At 44.0% G+C, this 16,844-nt stretch overlaps 2 protein-coding genes across 4 annotated transcripts in view; one reads left to right on the top strand and one right to left on the bottom strand.

Moving 5' to 3' along the window:
• LOC117595278 (NLR family CARD domain-containing protein 3-like) overlaps positions 1-16,844 on the bottom strand; it is a 495,319-nt gene that overhangs the window by 233,149 nt on the left and 245,326 nt on the right. The window lies entirely within an intron of this gene.
• The window catches only part of LOC114840341 (NLR family CARD domain-containing protein 3-like), a 32,293-nt gene continuing 17,562 nt past the window's right edge, over positions 2,114-16,844 (top strand). For all 3 annotated transcript variants that reach the window (XM_034295470.1, XM_034295469.1, XM_034295471.1), the window contains exon 1: positions 2,114-2,166. The gene's annotated coding sequence lies outside the window, so the exon portion shown is untranslated. The remainder of the gene's footprint in view (positions 2,167-16,844) is intronic.

Genomic DNA, 16,844 nt, shown 5'->3' with positions numbered 1-16,844 from the left:
AAGAATTGCACAAGCTGAAGGTCAGGATTGGAAAAGAGAGCTACGCAAATATGTGACTGTCTACAGGTCCATACAACATGCCACAACGGGCAAAAGCCCAGCTGAACTTCTTTTTCAGAGGAAGATCAGAGGGAAACTACCAGACATCACAACTCCACACAGTGACCTTGAAGCTCGAGACAAAGATGCAGAGCGGAAAGGAAAAGCCAAGCTATACACAGATCACAGACGAGGCGCTAAAACATCAAACATTGAGGTTGGAGATCAAGTGCTTGTGAAACAGGATAAAGAAGACAAATTCACAACAACATTTCACAGCACTCCTCACAAGGTTATACGCAGAGAAGGTAACAGCGTTGTCATTCAGTCATCCACTGGAGCAAAGTATGCTCGGAATACAACATGTGTCAAAAAGTTTCTGTCTGCGGAAACACCAACATTGGATGGTGAAATGACATGTGCTCAAGAGCCAAGTCATGATGAGGAGGAGAAGGGAAGTGCAGAGGGAAACAAAGGGGACTGTGAAACATTTCAGAGAGACGAACAGATTCCTAAACCTTGCAGACCCCAGAGACAAATCAAGCGTCCTGAAAGGTTTAGAGATTATGTTGTTGAGTGACTGACAAAAGTTAGGTTATGGAAGTAACCTAACATAAGTTTTCTTTACATAAGGTTATGTATAAAAAAAAAAAAAAAAAAAGATTAAGAGTTATGTTGTTGTGCAGTGTATTTATTCAGAAAGCATTGCTGTTGTTCAATTAAGATATACAGTGTTATACATGTACTGTGAACATTCTTAACATGTTAATTTGTAAGAAAATTTGAATGTTTTGTTGAAGTTCATATTCAAGTAAAGGGGGGATGTTGTGTATGGATGTGACGCCATAAAGGTCATCACATAAGGAAACGGAGATAAAGGATGGAAGAAAGTTAAATCTGTTGTCTGAGTGATTCAATCAGAAATATAACAAGGAAGGTTATAACAGTCTCTTAATATTTTCCCGAGCTGTATTATCGAGCTGTATTATTACCTTAGGTTACCTACCAGATGACAAGACAGTAGGTTACCTACCAGAGGACAAGACAGTAGGTTACCTACCAGTTGACAAGACAGTAGGTTACCTACCAGAGGACAAGACAGTAGGTTACCTACCAGTTGACAAGACAGTAGGTTACCTACCAGAGGACAAGACAGTAAGTTACCTACCAGAGGACAAGACAGTAAGTTACCTACCAGAGGACAAGACAGTAAGTTACCTACCAGAGGACAAGACAGTAGGTTACCTACCACAGGTCAAGACAGTAGGTTACCTACCAGAGGACAAGACAGTAGGTTACCTACCAGAGGACAAGACAGTAGGTTACCTACCAGAGGACAAGACCGTAGGTTACCTACCACAGGCCAAGACAGTAGGTTACCTACCAGAGGACAAGACAGTAGGTTACCTACCAGAGGACAAGACAGTAGGTTACCTACCAGAGGACAAGACAGTAGGTTACCTACCAGAGGACAAGACAGTAGGTTACCTACCAGAGTGACAAGACAGTAGGTTACCTACCAGAGGACAAGACAGTAGGTTACCTACCAGAGGACAAGACAGTAGGTTACCTACCAGACGACAAGACAGTAGGTTACCTACCAGAGTGACAAGACAGTAGGTTACCTACCAGAGGACAAGACAGTAGGTTACCTACCAGAGGACAAGACAGTAGGTTACCTACCAGAGTGACAAGACAGTAGGTAACCTACCAGAGTGACAAGACAGTAGGTTACCTACCAGAGTGACAAGACAGTAGGTTACCTACCAGAGTGACAAGACAGTAGGTTACCTACCAGAGGACAAGACAGTAGGTTACCTACCAGAGGAAAAGACAGTAGGTTACCTACCAGAGGACAAGACAGTAGGTTACCTACCAGAGTGACAAGACAGTAGGTAACCTACCAGAGGACAAGACAGTAGGTTACCTACCAGAGTGACATAAGTGACAAAGTGGTTTCTCATCAGAATGTGCCCAACTAGAACAACCGGTCCAACCAGGTACAAACTGTGTTCCTGTCAGTCACATGACTGTACATGATTACTGTCAGATACTGATATCAGAGAGACAGGAGGGAACACACAGCAACACACAGAGCAGGTGAACAGGGAAACTACATACTTCATGGTGAGTACAAGACATTCATGGTTATGGACATTAATATCACAGAGTCAGTTATCTGAAGTAATGATGTGGTACTGAGGAGGATTAAAGACCTATAGGTTCCAGTAGTAATGATGTGGTACTGAGGAGGATTAAAGACCTATAGGTTCCAGTAGTAATGATGTGGTACTGAGGAGGATTAAAGACCTATAGGTTCCAGTAGTAATGATGTGGTAATGATGAGGATTAAAGACCTATAGGTTCCAGTAGTAATGATGTGGTAATGAGGAGGATTAAAGACCTATAGGTTCCAGTAGTAATGATGTAGTACTGAGGAGGATTAAAGACCTATAGGTTCCAATAGTAATGATGTGATCCTCAAGCTTTGATGGTACTTTTGTATTTGAAAGTTTTAAGTTATTTACTCAATGCATTCATACAGCAGAACGAAAACTTCAAAGAACACGATTGTTTTTCTATAGTTGTTAATTGAAAATTACAGAATGTCTGTAATAATAGTAGTAAAGCCAATAGCACATAAGCAGAGTCTCCAGAAGTTAAGTAAAGTAAACTTCAGGAAATGTTGAGTAATAATGAACTGAATGGAATGAAGCATGAGTGAGTTTTTACTGATACTGCAGTCAGTGTTTTATAAGCATGCAATTATGATCGTTAATAGATGTTTTTGATGTTCCATTTATTGATGCTACAAAAGGGGTCTACCCCCCCAGTACCCCTTGTCCTATGATATCTAGTATACAGTAAGTCAACTGTATAAGAACAATAATTAGCTGACAACCCAGCTGCCAGTAATCTACTGTAATTTCATAGGCAATTTATTTTGCTGTGTATGACCGCCAGTTTGTGTTTCTTAAGTAAGCAAAGACTAGTATATTTAGTTGATGAAGTCTATAAGAACTGTGACACTGAAGTATGTTTACTGTACTGGTCACTGTACATTCCATAGCCTAGACCAGCGGTCCCCAACCTTTTTTGCGCCACGGACCGGTTTAATGTCAGACAATATTTTCACGGACCGGCCTTTAAGGTGTGGCAGATAAATACACAAAATAAAATGATACGACCGGCATAAAAACTGTGGTATTTTCTAAATATAATAATAAGCGTGAATCCACTGTGTACTCATATGCAACTTTATTAGCAGCATCCTCGAAACATCGAGCCAACAACATAACATGAGTAACATCCTCTCTGCCCCCTAACACTCTCTGGTCGCTATGGTAACGTTTAAACATGCCTTCAAAATAAGATACAACACAAAAACAAATATAAAGTGCATGAAAAATACAACTCACCATAACGCTAAATCAATGGGAGCCCTGAGCTTGTTTCTCTGCAACGAGACGGACCCATCTAGGGGTAATGGGAGACAATGACACCCGAAGTGTGTTGCTTATGTCCAGTCTACTCCGCAGAGTTGTTGTCTCGAACATACTTTTAAGGCCGCCGTCATTTGCAATCTGCAGCAGTTGATCTTCTTCTTGCATAGGATTCACCTGGTTTGTTGACAAATGGGTCGCGATCCATTCCTTGGCAGTTCGTGGGTCTTTTGTGGTTGGGAAGTAGTGCTTTTTAAAAGCAAAGACAGATGGTCGTGCACCAGCTGGGAGAATGAAGGCTCTGGCTCAGTCTCTTCCAAAATCCCTGCAAATCTTTGAAACATGTAAAATATACCTCTGTTCATGTGCCATCACCACAAATCCAGTTTGGCTTTAAATGCAGCTACTTTATCTGCCAACTTGAAGACAGTTGTCATTTTCCCCTGAAGTGACAGATTGAGTTAATTGAGCAGGTTGAATATGTCGCACAAGTAAGCAAGTTTTGCGACCCATTCCTCGTCACTGAAATGTGCTGCCACAGAAAAATCTCTGCAGCGGCTCTCGTAATTCAAACACTCTGGCCAGCGATCTCCCTTACCCTAACCCTAATCCTAATAACCATCTTATTTCTGTGTATAAGAGAGGGTGCCTGTGCTGCGCGTCCATCCCCTCACAAAGCTGCTTGTATAGGCGCGAGTTGACACAATGCGTAGACTCACATTCAGGTGCAACCTCCTTAATCCGAGTAGTTAAACCAGACAGACGGCCATGTCAGCAGCTCCGTCTGTGCATATGCCGACACAAAAGGACCATTTCAGTTTTCCTTATATATTATCATCCAGCGGTTTGACTAGTTCTGCGGCTGTGGTTTTGGTTGGCAACGATAGTGCACATAACATATCCTCATGCACATCCTCCTGATGAAGATATCGCACATAAACAAGTAGTATTGCCTTGTTATCTGTAGACTCGTCAACCTGGAGTGCTTACCACCATAGGCGCCAAGCGTGCCGCACAAGCCCTGAAAAGTGAAGCCAAAACGTCTCGATCGCCCCCTGGTGAGTGGTCCCAGTATAGGTCATAAATCCCGCCCTCCCCATGTTATTCAATGGGACGCGAGACCAACTAAACAATTAAATTACCCTTCAAATATATTTTTTCCGAAGCTGGTTTCTGTCATTTACTGTAGTTTGTATCACCCTAATGTAAATTCAAGAGTTTGTTTTTAAAATAAGTTTGTTTTTAGTTAGTTATTTAATGCTCTAAAAACGGTGGTGTGACGTCGTGATTCACAGCTGTGATTGACAGCTATCTGAGCCGAGGAGCCACTGAATCTTCGGAGGACTGAGGAGATTGGAACTTTACATTTAATCTCTACATTTCTATAATTTCACACGGACATAATGGGTTGTTCTGCAGTACATTGTGCTAACCGATCTGGCATTTCCAATCGATCTTTGAATTTTTTTCGGTAAGTTAAATTTATAAGCTATTTAATTAGTAAATAAATGTAATGGGCTAGCTAACGTTAGCTAAAAGACAACAAGCCTCGTTAATAGCCATGTTAATAGCTAGCAGGTGATCGTTAGCTAGAAGTTACCAATTATTTTTGTATTATGCCTATTCTAAATTAAGGTTAAACATGATGTAAGTTAAGCTATAACATATCGTCTAGGTTTAACAAGCAAAGGTTGTACTGTACTTGGACTTGCGATTGATTACGGTATGCGCATTCTGCGAGGGAGAGTGAGGGCGGGGCACAGGGGTGGGGCCGTTGATTTCGCGGCTTTAGGGCTTTACTTCCTTCTCGCTACTGCGCATAACTACTGCGCAGAACTGGTCCCAAGATCGCTATCTGCGCAGACGCAAGTCCAAGATGTCAGCGCCGTATCAGGACACTGGTGGCTTCATTTTTCACCAATGGAAAAGAGTGAAAGGGCGTCGTCCATTATATATACAGTCTATGATAGGCGCCGATACCGTGGGTGCTCCGGGGCTCGAGCACCCACGGAAAATAGCGAGCACCCACGAAAATACCGAGCACGAGCACCCACGTGTGCCAGACCGCCAGTCCGCCAGTAGGCTACATTCATTTAAAATTAAACTTGCCGTTGGTGATATGTAAAGCGTCTGTCACACTGTGATTGGTTATGTCGATGTTAGTGACAGCGACATATAACCAGTCGCCTGCTCCGGGTGCTCCCTATCCACCAATCACAGCGTTTCTCAGATGAAAAAATGCCACTATCAAAAACTCGTAGCAGAAATTAGGGAGAAGCTCCCAGAAACTGTGTCGTTTTTTTTTATCGATATTTAGATAATAGCGCAAAACATTAATTTCCCACGAACTGATCGCGGTTAGGCCTACGTGTCAGTTAACCTTTTCATCTCCAATCCTGTATTTGTGATAAGTGGTAAATTTTGAAAGATCTACTTTACGGCTTTATTAATAAGTAAATGAATAGGTGTGCGTAGTGCGTTTATATATGTATATATAGGTGTATATATAGGTGTGTATATATAGGTATATATAGGTGTGTATATATATATATATATATATAAATGGCGTGCGCCTATGAGCACCCACGGAGGAAAACATAAATCGGCGCCTATGCGTACCACAGTGATGTATTAATCCTCTCCAACAATTGTGTCTCAATGTCCTCTGCTATTTCCTCAATGCGCCGAGTGCCGGTGCTAGCTGAAAGAGGCATCTGTGCTATCTTTTTAACCGCAGCCTCTCCTTGAAGTTCACGGCAAATGTCTTTAGTGGCGGGCAGGATCAATTCTTCACCAATGGTGAATGGGTTCTTAGCATTATCAATACGATTAACCACCAAGTATGATGCTCTCAGTGGACTCGAATTTGCGGGAATCACCTGTTGCGATTAATCCATATTTTAAGTAGGACTCCTGGTATTGTCTGTTAAATGCAGCTTTCTTTTTCTTGGAAGTCGTAGGATCTTCTTCTGTCTCCTCACTGGGCATTTTCCCCTTCGCAAAGAAACATTCCAAAGAAGTTTGTGTTTTACTAATTTTGCTAGCTTGAGGGGTTAATTTTCGCGGCAACGTATCACGTGACCGAGACAAGCGTCAAGAGTGGTCATAGACGGATGTATCAGAGAGAATCCGGTCATTTTTCAAAATAAAACATTGTTGAGACTCAGATAATAAATAAAACTGAAATAATCGAAGTTATTTATTCTTTCTCTGCGGCCCGGTACCAAATGACCCGGGGGTTGGGGACCGCTGTATTAAGTAACAGCAGTTATAATATAAAAATTAAAGCTGCGAGCAGGGCACAGGAAGCATCTCACTGCATGCTCTCACTAGAGAAATGTTTTGCTATTAACAAATGTCCAATGCTGCTAGTAGTCAGGATGTCCAATCGAAGGAGAAGAAATCAAAACAAAACAAAAACCCCTTTGAACCATAAAAGGAGCCAGGCAATCCTAGTTCAGCCGATTAGAAGGGATGAATGTTGTTCTCGCTGGCAAGTTTAAATCCCTGGTTTTCTATGTGGCAGACTGTCTTTAATCATTACACTATTTAAACAGCAGAATGCAACTTTTACCTCAGCCATTACATTTTTGCTGAAGTAACGTGGACAAAAGAACATTTATTAATGGAACTAAAGAGTAGTCTTGCATAAAGACTATATAGCTAATAGCTAAACATCATACTTATAACGAAAACAATGACTCCAATCACTCCATGGCTGATTTGTGTCTTTGGAAGAAAATAACAGTATATAAGGGTCACATAAAACAATTATTCTAAATATAGGAGAATCATGGTATTACAGAGGGGATATATATTGTTGTGTGAAGGCTGAAACGTACCAAGTGGCTATACATTTGTGAAATACAATATTTGGAACATCTTAAAGGGGAATTGAACCAGGGTCAGAATATTGAAGAACAGGGATGTCCCCGCTACACTACAGGTTTTCCATACAGCTCTTTACAATTTTGCTGAGATAAAGTGGGCAACAAAACGTTTGTAACGGAACTGAAGTGTACTGTTGTACAAAGATTATTATAGATGGCTAGCTAATAGCTAAGCATTTTTGAGAAAATTTGGCACTGTGTCATGAATATTCTTCAGGCCCTCTCTCACCACAAGGTTAAGTGTATGAGTGAAGCAAGCAAACTGGGCCCATCCCAGAAAGTCCAGTGCACTTTGTATGTTACCTGCATTTTCACTTACACAAGCCACCACTTTTTGAGTAACACCCCATTCATGTGTTTCTCTTGTGAGTTCACTTGCTAGGTGAGTTGCAGTGTGCCTCTCAGTTAAGACAAAACAGTCCAGGAGGTGAGAGGACAATTTAAAGGCCTCTATGTAGCGGCAGGTGATGGACATATAGCTGGTCTTTGTCATTGATGTCCAGCAGTGAGACACACTGCGGGGGCGTACGTGTCCACCAGGTACGTCAAGCTTGTTGTGTTGCGCCTGAAGTCTTTCATTGTCAATGAAGCAATCCGAAAAGGTAAGTTTTCAATGCGGTGCTGCATTGCGGTGCGTTTGGTGTAATGCAAGCGTTCAATATTTTCAACTTGTGCATGGTTTTACAGTCGATCCGATGGAAGTTCAAGTTTCCAATGAAAGGAGTACATGGCAACGAGTGGCACACAGCATGACCATAGCCAACTAATAAAAACGTGTCAGGTTTATCAAATGTTATATTATTTACAATGTCAAATCTATATTGTTCATGGTAAATTTGATAATCTGCTAAATAAAATAATTCAAGTGGCTACAGTAGCCTACCTAACAAACTCAAAACTAATTAAATAATTAGTTGTCTTGTTGTTAGCTTGCATTGTATCAAACTACTGTCCAATACAAACCATTCTGCTCTAACTTAGCTGAATCACCAGCACCTATTTTCCACAATTATAGTAGTTTATCTCATTCAACTGCGCAGATATAACTCTAGTAGCAATCCTGCTCCAGGCTGCATTTTTGGAGTTGATGTCCCAGTAGTAATATGCACTTTTGTCAGAGGTTCATTAGAGACTGAAAAAATAATATTTTTCCTGCTTCCAACCGTATTGCCTTGCGAAAGCATGTGTGTCATGTACGAAAAACTACGTACAGGGCATCCGACAAAAATAACATACTCAAAATGTTGAAGTATCTGGTGGACATCAGCCATAGTTTGCAAATCGGAAGGTCCCGTAACACATTGGGGGGCACGAAAGACATGGATCCGGTTGGCAAATTGACGTAAATAAGCTACAGCACATCGGTAGCACAAATAGCGGAAAACAAAAAGCTAAAACTCTCACAATCTTTTCAGGCAGTGCTGAGGCTACAAGAAGCTCTAGGAAGAGTCAACTTTATGAACTCTGATTGCTTATAGTAGAATTTTTAGAGTGCAAAGCGAACACTGATGGAAAAAGACAAGTCATGCGCAGATGATCGGATCTGTGAAAAGTAGGTGCCGGAACTAACTGAGGAAAATCTGAGAGGTGCTGGTTCTTGTTTCCGGCCGGATCCGGCTCAAATTAACCACTGGTGATGTGTATTTTGGACTGCGATGTCTATAAAGTATAACCGGAAGTTTCTTTGAGAAAAGTTCGTAAGATTGAGTCTGTAACATCATGGACAAAAGACCATCAAATTCTGCAATAAATAACTGAATTACTTTCTTCCTTGATGACTGGGTTACGCAATCATTATTTCAACCCACCGGCAGCCAATCGATGGCGCCCCACCGGCAGCCAACGGGCCACCAGCTTTTGCCGCTTTTCTCCTGATCTCAGTTTGCATCTCAGGCGGCTTTCCACCAGCGGCCCGCCTGCTTTACGCTGGCGAATATCCGCCAAAGACAGGGCGTGTGTTGTGAACTAATGTATCTGCTTGTGTTGCCATTTTCTTCCAGCAAAGATGCAATTGTACCCCTTTTATTGTTGTACTGATTATTTGTATTAACTTTATTTTAATATTGTTAAATCTTAGTGTACAACATTTTGGTCAACACTGGTAGTTCCATCCATCCATCCATCTTCTTCCGCTTATCCGGGGCCGGGTCGCGGGGGCAGCAGTCTAAGCAGGGATGCCCAGACTTCCCTCTCCCCAGACACTTCCTCTAGCTCTTCCGGGGGGACACCGAGGCGTTCCCAGGCCAGCCGGGAGACATAGTCCCTCCAGCGTGTCCTAGGTCTTCCCCGGGGTCTCCTCCCGGTGGGACGGAGGCATCCGAAAAAGATGCCCAAGCCACCTCAGCTGACCCCTCTCGATGTGGAGGAGCAGCGGCTCTACTCTGAGCTCCTCCCGGGTGACCGAGCTTCTCACCCTATCTCTAAGGGATCGCCCAGCCACCCTGCAGGGAAAGCTCATTTCGGCCGCCTGTATCCGGGATCTTGTCCTTTTGGTCATGACCCAAAGCTCATGACCATAGGTGAGAGTAGGAACGTAGATTGACTGGTAAATCGAGAGCTTCGCCTTGCGGCTCAGCTCTTTCTTCACCACGACAGACCGATACATCGACTGCATTACTGCAGAAGCTGCACCGATCCGTCTGTCAATCTCCCGTTCCATCCTTCCCTCACTCGTGAACAAGACCCCTAGATACTTAAACTCCTCCACTTGAGGCAGGCACTCTCCACCAACCTGAAGTGGGCAAGCCACCTTTTCCGACTGAGGACCATGGCCTCGGATTTGGAGGTACTGATTTTCATCCCTACCGCTTCACACTCGGCTGCAAACCATCCCAGTGCATGCTGAAGGTCCTGGTTAGAAGGGGCCAACATGACAACATCATCTGCAAAGAGCAGAGACTAAATCGTGTGGTCCCCAAACCTGACACCCTCCGGCCCCTGGCTGCGCCTAGAAATTCTGTCCATTAAAATTACGAACAGAACCGGTGACAAAGGGCAGCCCTGCCGGAGTCCAACATGCACTGGGAACAAGTCTGACTTACTGCCGGCAATGCGGACCAAGCTCCTGCTTCGGTTGTACAGGGACCTGACAGCCCTTAGCAAAGGACCCAGGACCCCATATTCCCCAAGCACCCTCCACAAGATGCCGCGAGGGACACAGTCGAATGCCTTCTCCAAATCCACAAAACACATGTGGATTGGTTGGGCAAACTCCCATGAACCCTCCAACACCCCGTAGAGGGTATAGAGCTGGTCCATTGTTCCACGGCCCAGACGAAAACCACACTGTTCCTCCTGAATCCGAGGTTCTACTATCGGCCGTATTCTCCTCTGCAGAACCCTGGCATAGACTTTCCCGGGGAGGCTGAGAAATGTGATCCCCCTATAGTTGGAACACACCCTCCGGTCCCCCTTCTTAAAAAGAGGGACCACCACCCCGGTCTGCCATCCCAGAGGCACTGTCCCCGACCGCCACGCGATGTTGCACAGGCGTGTCAACCAAGACAGCCCCACAACATCCAGAGACTTGAGGTACTCAGGGCGGATCTCATCCACCACCGGTGCCTTGCCACCGAGGAGTTTCTTGACCACCTCTGTGACTTCAGCCCGGGTGATGGACGAGTCCACCTCTGAGCCCTCATCCTCTGCTTCCTCAATGGAAGACGTGTCAGAGGGATTGAGGAGATCCTCGAAGTACTCTTTCCACCGCCCGACGACATCCTCAGTTGAGGTCAACAGCTGTCCACCTGTACTGTAAACAGCGTTGGTTGGGCACTGTTTCCCTCTCCTGTGGCGCTGGATGGTTTGCCAGAATCTCTTCGAGGCCAGCCGATAGTCCTTCTCCATGGCCTCACCGAACTCCTCCCAGGCCCGAGTTTTTGCCTCCACAACCACCCGGGCTGCAGCCCGCTTGGCCTGTCGGTACCCGTCAGCTGCCTCAGGAGTCCCACAAGCCAACCTGGACTGATAGGACTCCTTCTTCAGCTTGACGGCATCCCTTACTTCCGGTGTCCACCACCGGGTTCGGGGATTGCCGCCTCGACGGGCACCGGAGACCTTACGGCCACAGCTCCGAGCAGCCGCTTCAACAATGGCGGTGGAGAACATGGCCCACTCGGACTCAATATCTCCAACCTCCCTCGGGATCCAGTCGAAGCTCTGCCGGAGGTGGGAGTTAAAGATCTCTCTGACAGGAGACTCGGCCAGACGTTCCCAGCAGACCCTTACAGTACGCTTGGTCCTGCCGAGTCTGTCCAGCTTCCTCCCCCGCCATCGGATCCAACTCACCACCAGGTGGTGATCAGTTGACAGCTCCGCCCCTCTCTTCACCCGAGTGTCCAAGACATACGGCCGCAGGTCAGATGAGACGACAACAAAGTCGATCATTGACCTGCGGCCTAGGGTGTCCTGGTGCCACGTGCACTGATGGACACCCTTATGCTTGAACATGGTGTTCGTTATGGACAAACTGTGACTAGCACAGAAGTCCAATAACTGAACACCACTCGGGTTCAGATCAGGGGGGCCGTTCCTCCCAATCACACCCCTCCAGGTGTCACTGTCGTTGCCCACGTGGGCGTTGAAGTTATTCTTCATTAAGGGGGTTTTGAACCGCTCTTAGTCTGACCCGTCGCCTAAGACCTGTTTGCCCTGGGAGACCCTACCAGGGGCATATAGCCCCAGACAACATAGCTCCTAGAGTCACTCGGGTACTCAAACCCTTCCACCACGTTAAGGTGGCAGTTCTTGGAGGGGCGACACTGGTAGTTTATCAATAAAATAGACTTATGCACTTTTGCTTTTGTAAAGGACCTTTGTTTAGACATGTACATTAAACACATAGAAACAGCCGTGTCTCGCCATTGCGTACCATCATTTTTTTCCCGAACTAATGGCCCTTTACCACTGCATGTTACCAGCTCAACTACTCGCCTAGCCTCGACTTTACTCGCTTCATGGGGGACAGTTCTCCCGAAACAAACGAAGATCAAGATTTTTTTTGACATTGGACTGAAGATTATTGAACGTTGAGTCACATACATAGCTATGAGTGGCCGTCAGGGACATTATTCAGAATTACTTCTCACAAACACATGTGAAACGCTCTTATATACACTACTGAAAAGCTCTTATACATACAAGTGAAACACTCTCATATACACTACTGAAAAGCTCTCATACATACAAGTGAAACGCTCTTATATACACTACTGAAAAGCTCTCATACATACAAGTGAAACGCTCTTATATACACTACTGAAAAGCTCTCATACATTCAAGTGAAATGCTCTTATATACAGTACTGAAAAGCTCTCATACATACAAGTGAAACGCTCTTATATACACTACTGAAAAGCTCTCATACATTCAAGTGAAACGCTCTTATATACACTACTGAAAAGCTCTCATACATACAAGTAAAACGCTCTTATATACACTACTGAAAAGCTCTCATACATACAAGTAAAACGCTCTTATATACACTACTGAAAAGCTCTCATACATACAAGTGAAACGCTCTTATATACAGTACTGAAAAGCTCTCATACATACAAGTAAAACACTCTTATATACACTACTGAAAAGCTCTCATACATACAATTGAAACACTCTCATAAATTCAAGTGAAACACTCTTATATGCACTACTGAAAAGCTCTCATACATACAAGTGAAACGCTCTTATATACAGTACTGAAAAGCTCTCATACATACAATTGAAACACTCTCATACATTCAAGTGAAACACTCTTATATACACTACTGAAAAGCTCTCATACATACAAGTGAAACGCTCTTATATACACTACTGAAACGCTGCCCGACTGTTGTGGCATTTGACAAGGTTCTGATGGTCTCTGCTGACACCAGCACAGTGTGAAGTAACGCTGCTGCCTCAGTTAGGCTTGCAGGATGTTGGGCAGATTAGTGTTGTGAACAACGTGGCAGACGATCAACACGTGAATCACGCTGTGAATTGTGCATTTTTGTTGACCGGAAGGCTTTCCGGTTTTACTGAAACACCTCTCACACACAATAGTGAAATCCTTTCACACATTATAGTTAAATACTATATATAAAAAAAATATATATAAATATTTATATATATATACAGTGGGGAGAACAAGTATTTAATACACTGCCAATTTTACAGGTTTTCCTACTTACAAAGCATGTAGTGGTCTGTCATTTTTATCATAGCTACACTTCAACTGTGAGAGATGGAATCTAAAACAAAAATCCAGAAAATCACATTGTATGATTTTTAAATAATTAATTTGCATTTTATTACATTACATAAGTATTTGATCACCTACCAACCAGTAAGAATTCCAGCTCTCACAGACCTGTTAGTTTTTCTTTCCTGTTCTCCATTCATTGCCTGAATTAACTACACCTGTTTGAACTCGTTACCTGTATAAAAGACACCTGTCCACACACTCAATCAAACAGACTCCAACCTCTCCACAATGGCCAAGACCAGAGAGGTGTGTAAGGACATCAGGAATACAATTGTAGACCTGCACAAGGCTGGGATGGGCTACAGGACAATAGGCAAACAGCTTGGTGAGAAGGCAACAACTGTTGGGGAAATTATTAGAAAATGGAAGAAGTTCAAGATGACGGTCAATCTCCCTCGGTCTGGGGCTCCATGCAAGATCTCACCTTGTGGGGCATCAATGATCATCAGGAAGGTGAGGGATCAGCCCATAACAACCTGGCAGGACCTGGTCAATGACCTGAAGAGAGCTGGGACCACAGTCTCAAAGAAAACCATTAGTAACACACTACACCCTCATGGATTAAAATCCTGTAGGGCACGCAAGGTCCCCTTGCTCAAGCCAGCGCAAGTCCAAGCCCTTCTGAAGTTTGCCAATGACCATCTGGATGATCCAGAGGAGGAATGGGAGAAGGTCATGTGGTCTGATGAGACAAAAATAGAGCTTTTTGGTCTAAACTCCACTCGCTGTGTTTGGAGGAAGAAGAAGGATGAGTACAACCCCAAGAACACCATCCCAGCCATGAAGCATCGAGGTGGAAACATCGAGGATGGATGGGGCCATGTATCGCGAGATCTTGGCTAACAACTTCCTTACCTCAGTAAGACCATTGAAGATGGATTGTGGCTGGGTCTTCCAGCATGACAACGACCCGAAACACACAGCCAGGGCAACTAATGAGTGGCTCCGTAAGAAGCATCTCAAGGTCCTGGAATGGCCTAGCCAGTCTCCAGACCTGAACCCCATACAAAATCTTTGAATGTTTGTATTGCACAGCAACAGCCCCGAAACCTGAAGGATCTGGAGAAGGTCTGTATGGAGGAGTGAGCCAAAATCCCTGCTGGAGTGTGTGCAAACCTGGTCAAGAACTACAGGAAACATATGATCTCTGTAATTGCAAATAAAGGTTTCTGTACCAAATATTAAGTTCTGATACATAAGTATCAAATACTTATGTCATGCAATAAAATGCTAATTAATTTCTTAAAAATCATACAATGTGATGTTCTGGATTTTTGTTTCTGTCACTCACAGTTGAAGAGTACCTATGATAAAAATAACAGACTTCTACATGCTTTGTAAGTGGGAAAACCTGCAAAATCGGCAGTATATCAAGTACTTGTTCTCCCCACTGTACAGTGGGGCAAAAAAGTATTTAGTCAGCCACCAATTGTGCAAGTTCTCCCACTTAAAAAGATGAGAGAGGCCTGTAATTATCATCATAGGTACACTTCAACTGTGAGACTAATGTGGCTGACTAAATACCTTTTTGCCCCACTGTATGTGATACGTACATACACATCTCCTGTATCCCCGAGGGATTGGATTTATTTTTCACATGTTTATTTTGTACGCTTGCTGTACAATGCCTGTTTTAAAAAAAAAATTATGCATCTTGCCTTATTTGAAAAAAACTGTTTATATTTAATTCAGTACATTGTCATTTGTGATATGACCAAAATTATTGTAAAGGATTATTATAAATAAAACCTAATATTGGGGCATGAGGCATCCCACTGGGTTTAGTGCAAAAAAGCAGCTAGCCCCCGTCGGGCCGCTGGTGAGCTGCTGATCAGGGTATTGTTGGAAGGCATTGTGATGAAAATGGCCGACTGCCAAGCGCGCTGTAAAACAAAAAGCCTGCAGATTTGCAGAAACGTTCGGCGGCCGCAGCGGGAGAAAGCTAGTGGGCCGGTGGCGTGTTGCTTGCTGGGTTAGGGGCTCATTTTGCATTTTTGCAGTTGAAGATGACCTACTTAATTCCCCTATCTACGCCCTGATTTTTATTGTGTGGGACCTTTCTGTGTGGGTATGGAAAGTCCAGTCTAGTTGAGTAGGGCGTAGACTGGTGTATAGAAGCTTCATTGTTATTCGTACAAGTGAGACCTAGAAACTCCTGTGTCTAGGCCACATTAAATTATCACGTGGGTGAATCTCTCTTCGGGCCATAATGAGAGTCCACAATAGTAGTGTAAAGAAGCTTAACATAGTTATTCGTTCGAGATCGTAATGTGATATTGTGTTTTTGGCGATTATACAGTCACTTGTACAAGTAAAATATAATGCCGTCCAGTTGTACAAATATGACAGGAGGACTGTAGCCTCTGATGCGCATGTGCTCATGTTTAAACCCCATGGTGCGACACCATCAAGAAGGAAAAGGATCATTAACATGAGGCCTGGGTAATGTCATATGACTGCCTTCAATATTAGCCCATCAGCTAGCTCGATTCTTGTTTTCAACAGCATGGGAGCATTTTCTTTGTTTGTATTATTTTGTTACAAGGGCCTGTTGGCGGTGATGGTTGGGCATGGTTGTGTTGTGCCTGGGTCAGGATGGGCGATATTGGAGGGGTGAGTGACGCAGCTGTGGAGCATAGCGGTACAGTTAAGGGCAAGACTGGTAAGCATAAGGAACGGGATAGGGGAGGTACCCAAGGGGGTTTGAAAAGATTGGACAGGGCAATGGAGGGAGAGGGGAACAAGAGACTACAGTTGACAGTATGGGCAATGGAGGGAGAGGGGAACAAGAGACTACATTTGACAGTATGGGTAATGGAGGGAGAGGGGAACAAGAGACTACATCTGACAGTGTGGGTAATGTAGGGAGAGGGGAACAAGAGACTACATCTGACAGTATGGGTAATGGAGGGAGAGGGGAACAAGAGACTACATTTGACAGTATGTGTAATGTAGGGAGAGGGGAACAAGAGACTACATTTGACAGTATGGGTAATGGAGGAAGAGGGGAACAAGGGACTACATTTGACAGTATGGGTAATGGAGGGAGAGGGGAACAAGAGATTACAGTTGACAATATGGGTAATGGAGGGAGAGGGGAACAATAGACTACATTTGACAGTATGGGTAATGGAGGGAGAGGGGAACAAGAGACGTAAGGTTGACAGTATGGGTAATGGAGGGAGAGGGGAACAAGAGACTACATCTGACAGTATGGGTAATGGAGGGAGA

Source organism: Esox lucius, chromosome 11, assembly GCF_011004845.1.
Source record: "Esox lucius isolate fEsoLuc1 chromosome 11, fEsoLuc1.pri, whole genome shotgun sequence".
Lineage (NCBI taxonomy): Eukaryota > Metazoa > Chordata > Actinopteri > Esociformes > Esocidae > Esox > Esox lucius.
The sequence above is the reverse complement of the archived record's forward strand: the minus strand, read 5'-3'. Positions and strand labels throughout refer to the sequence as shown.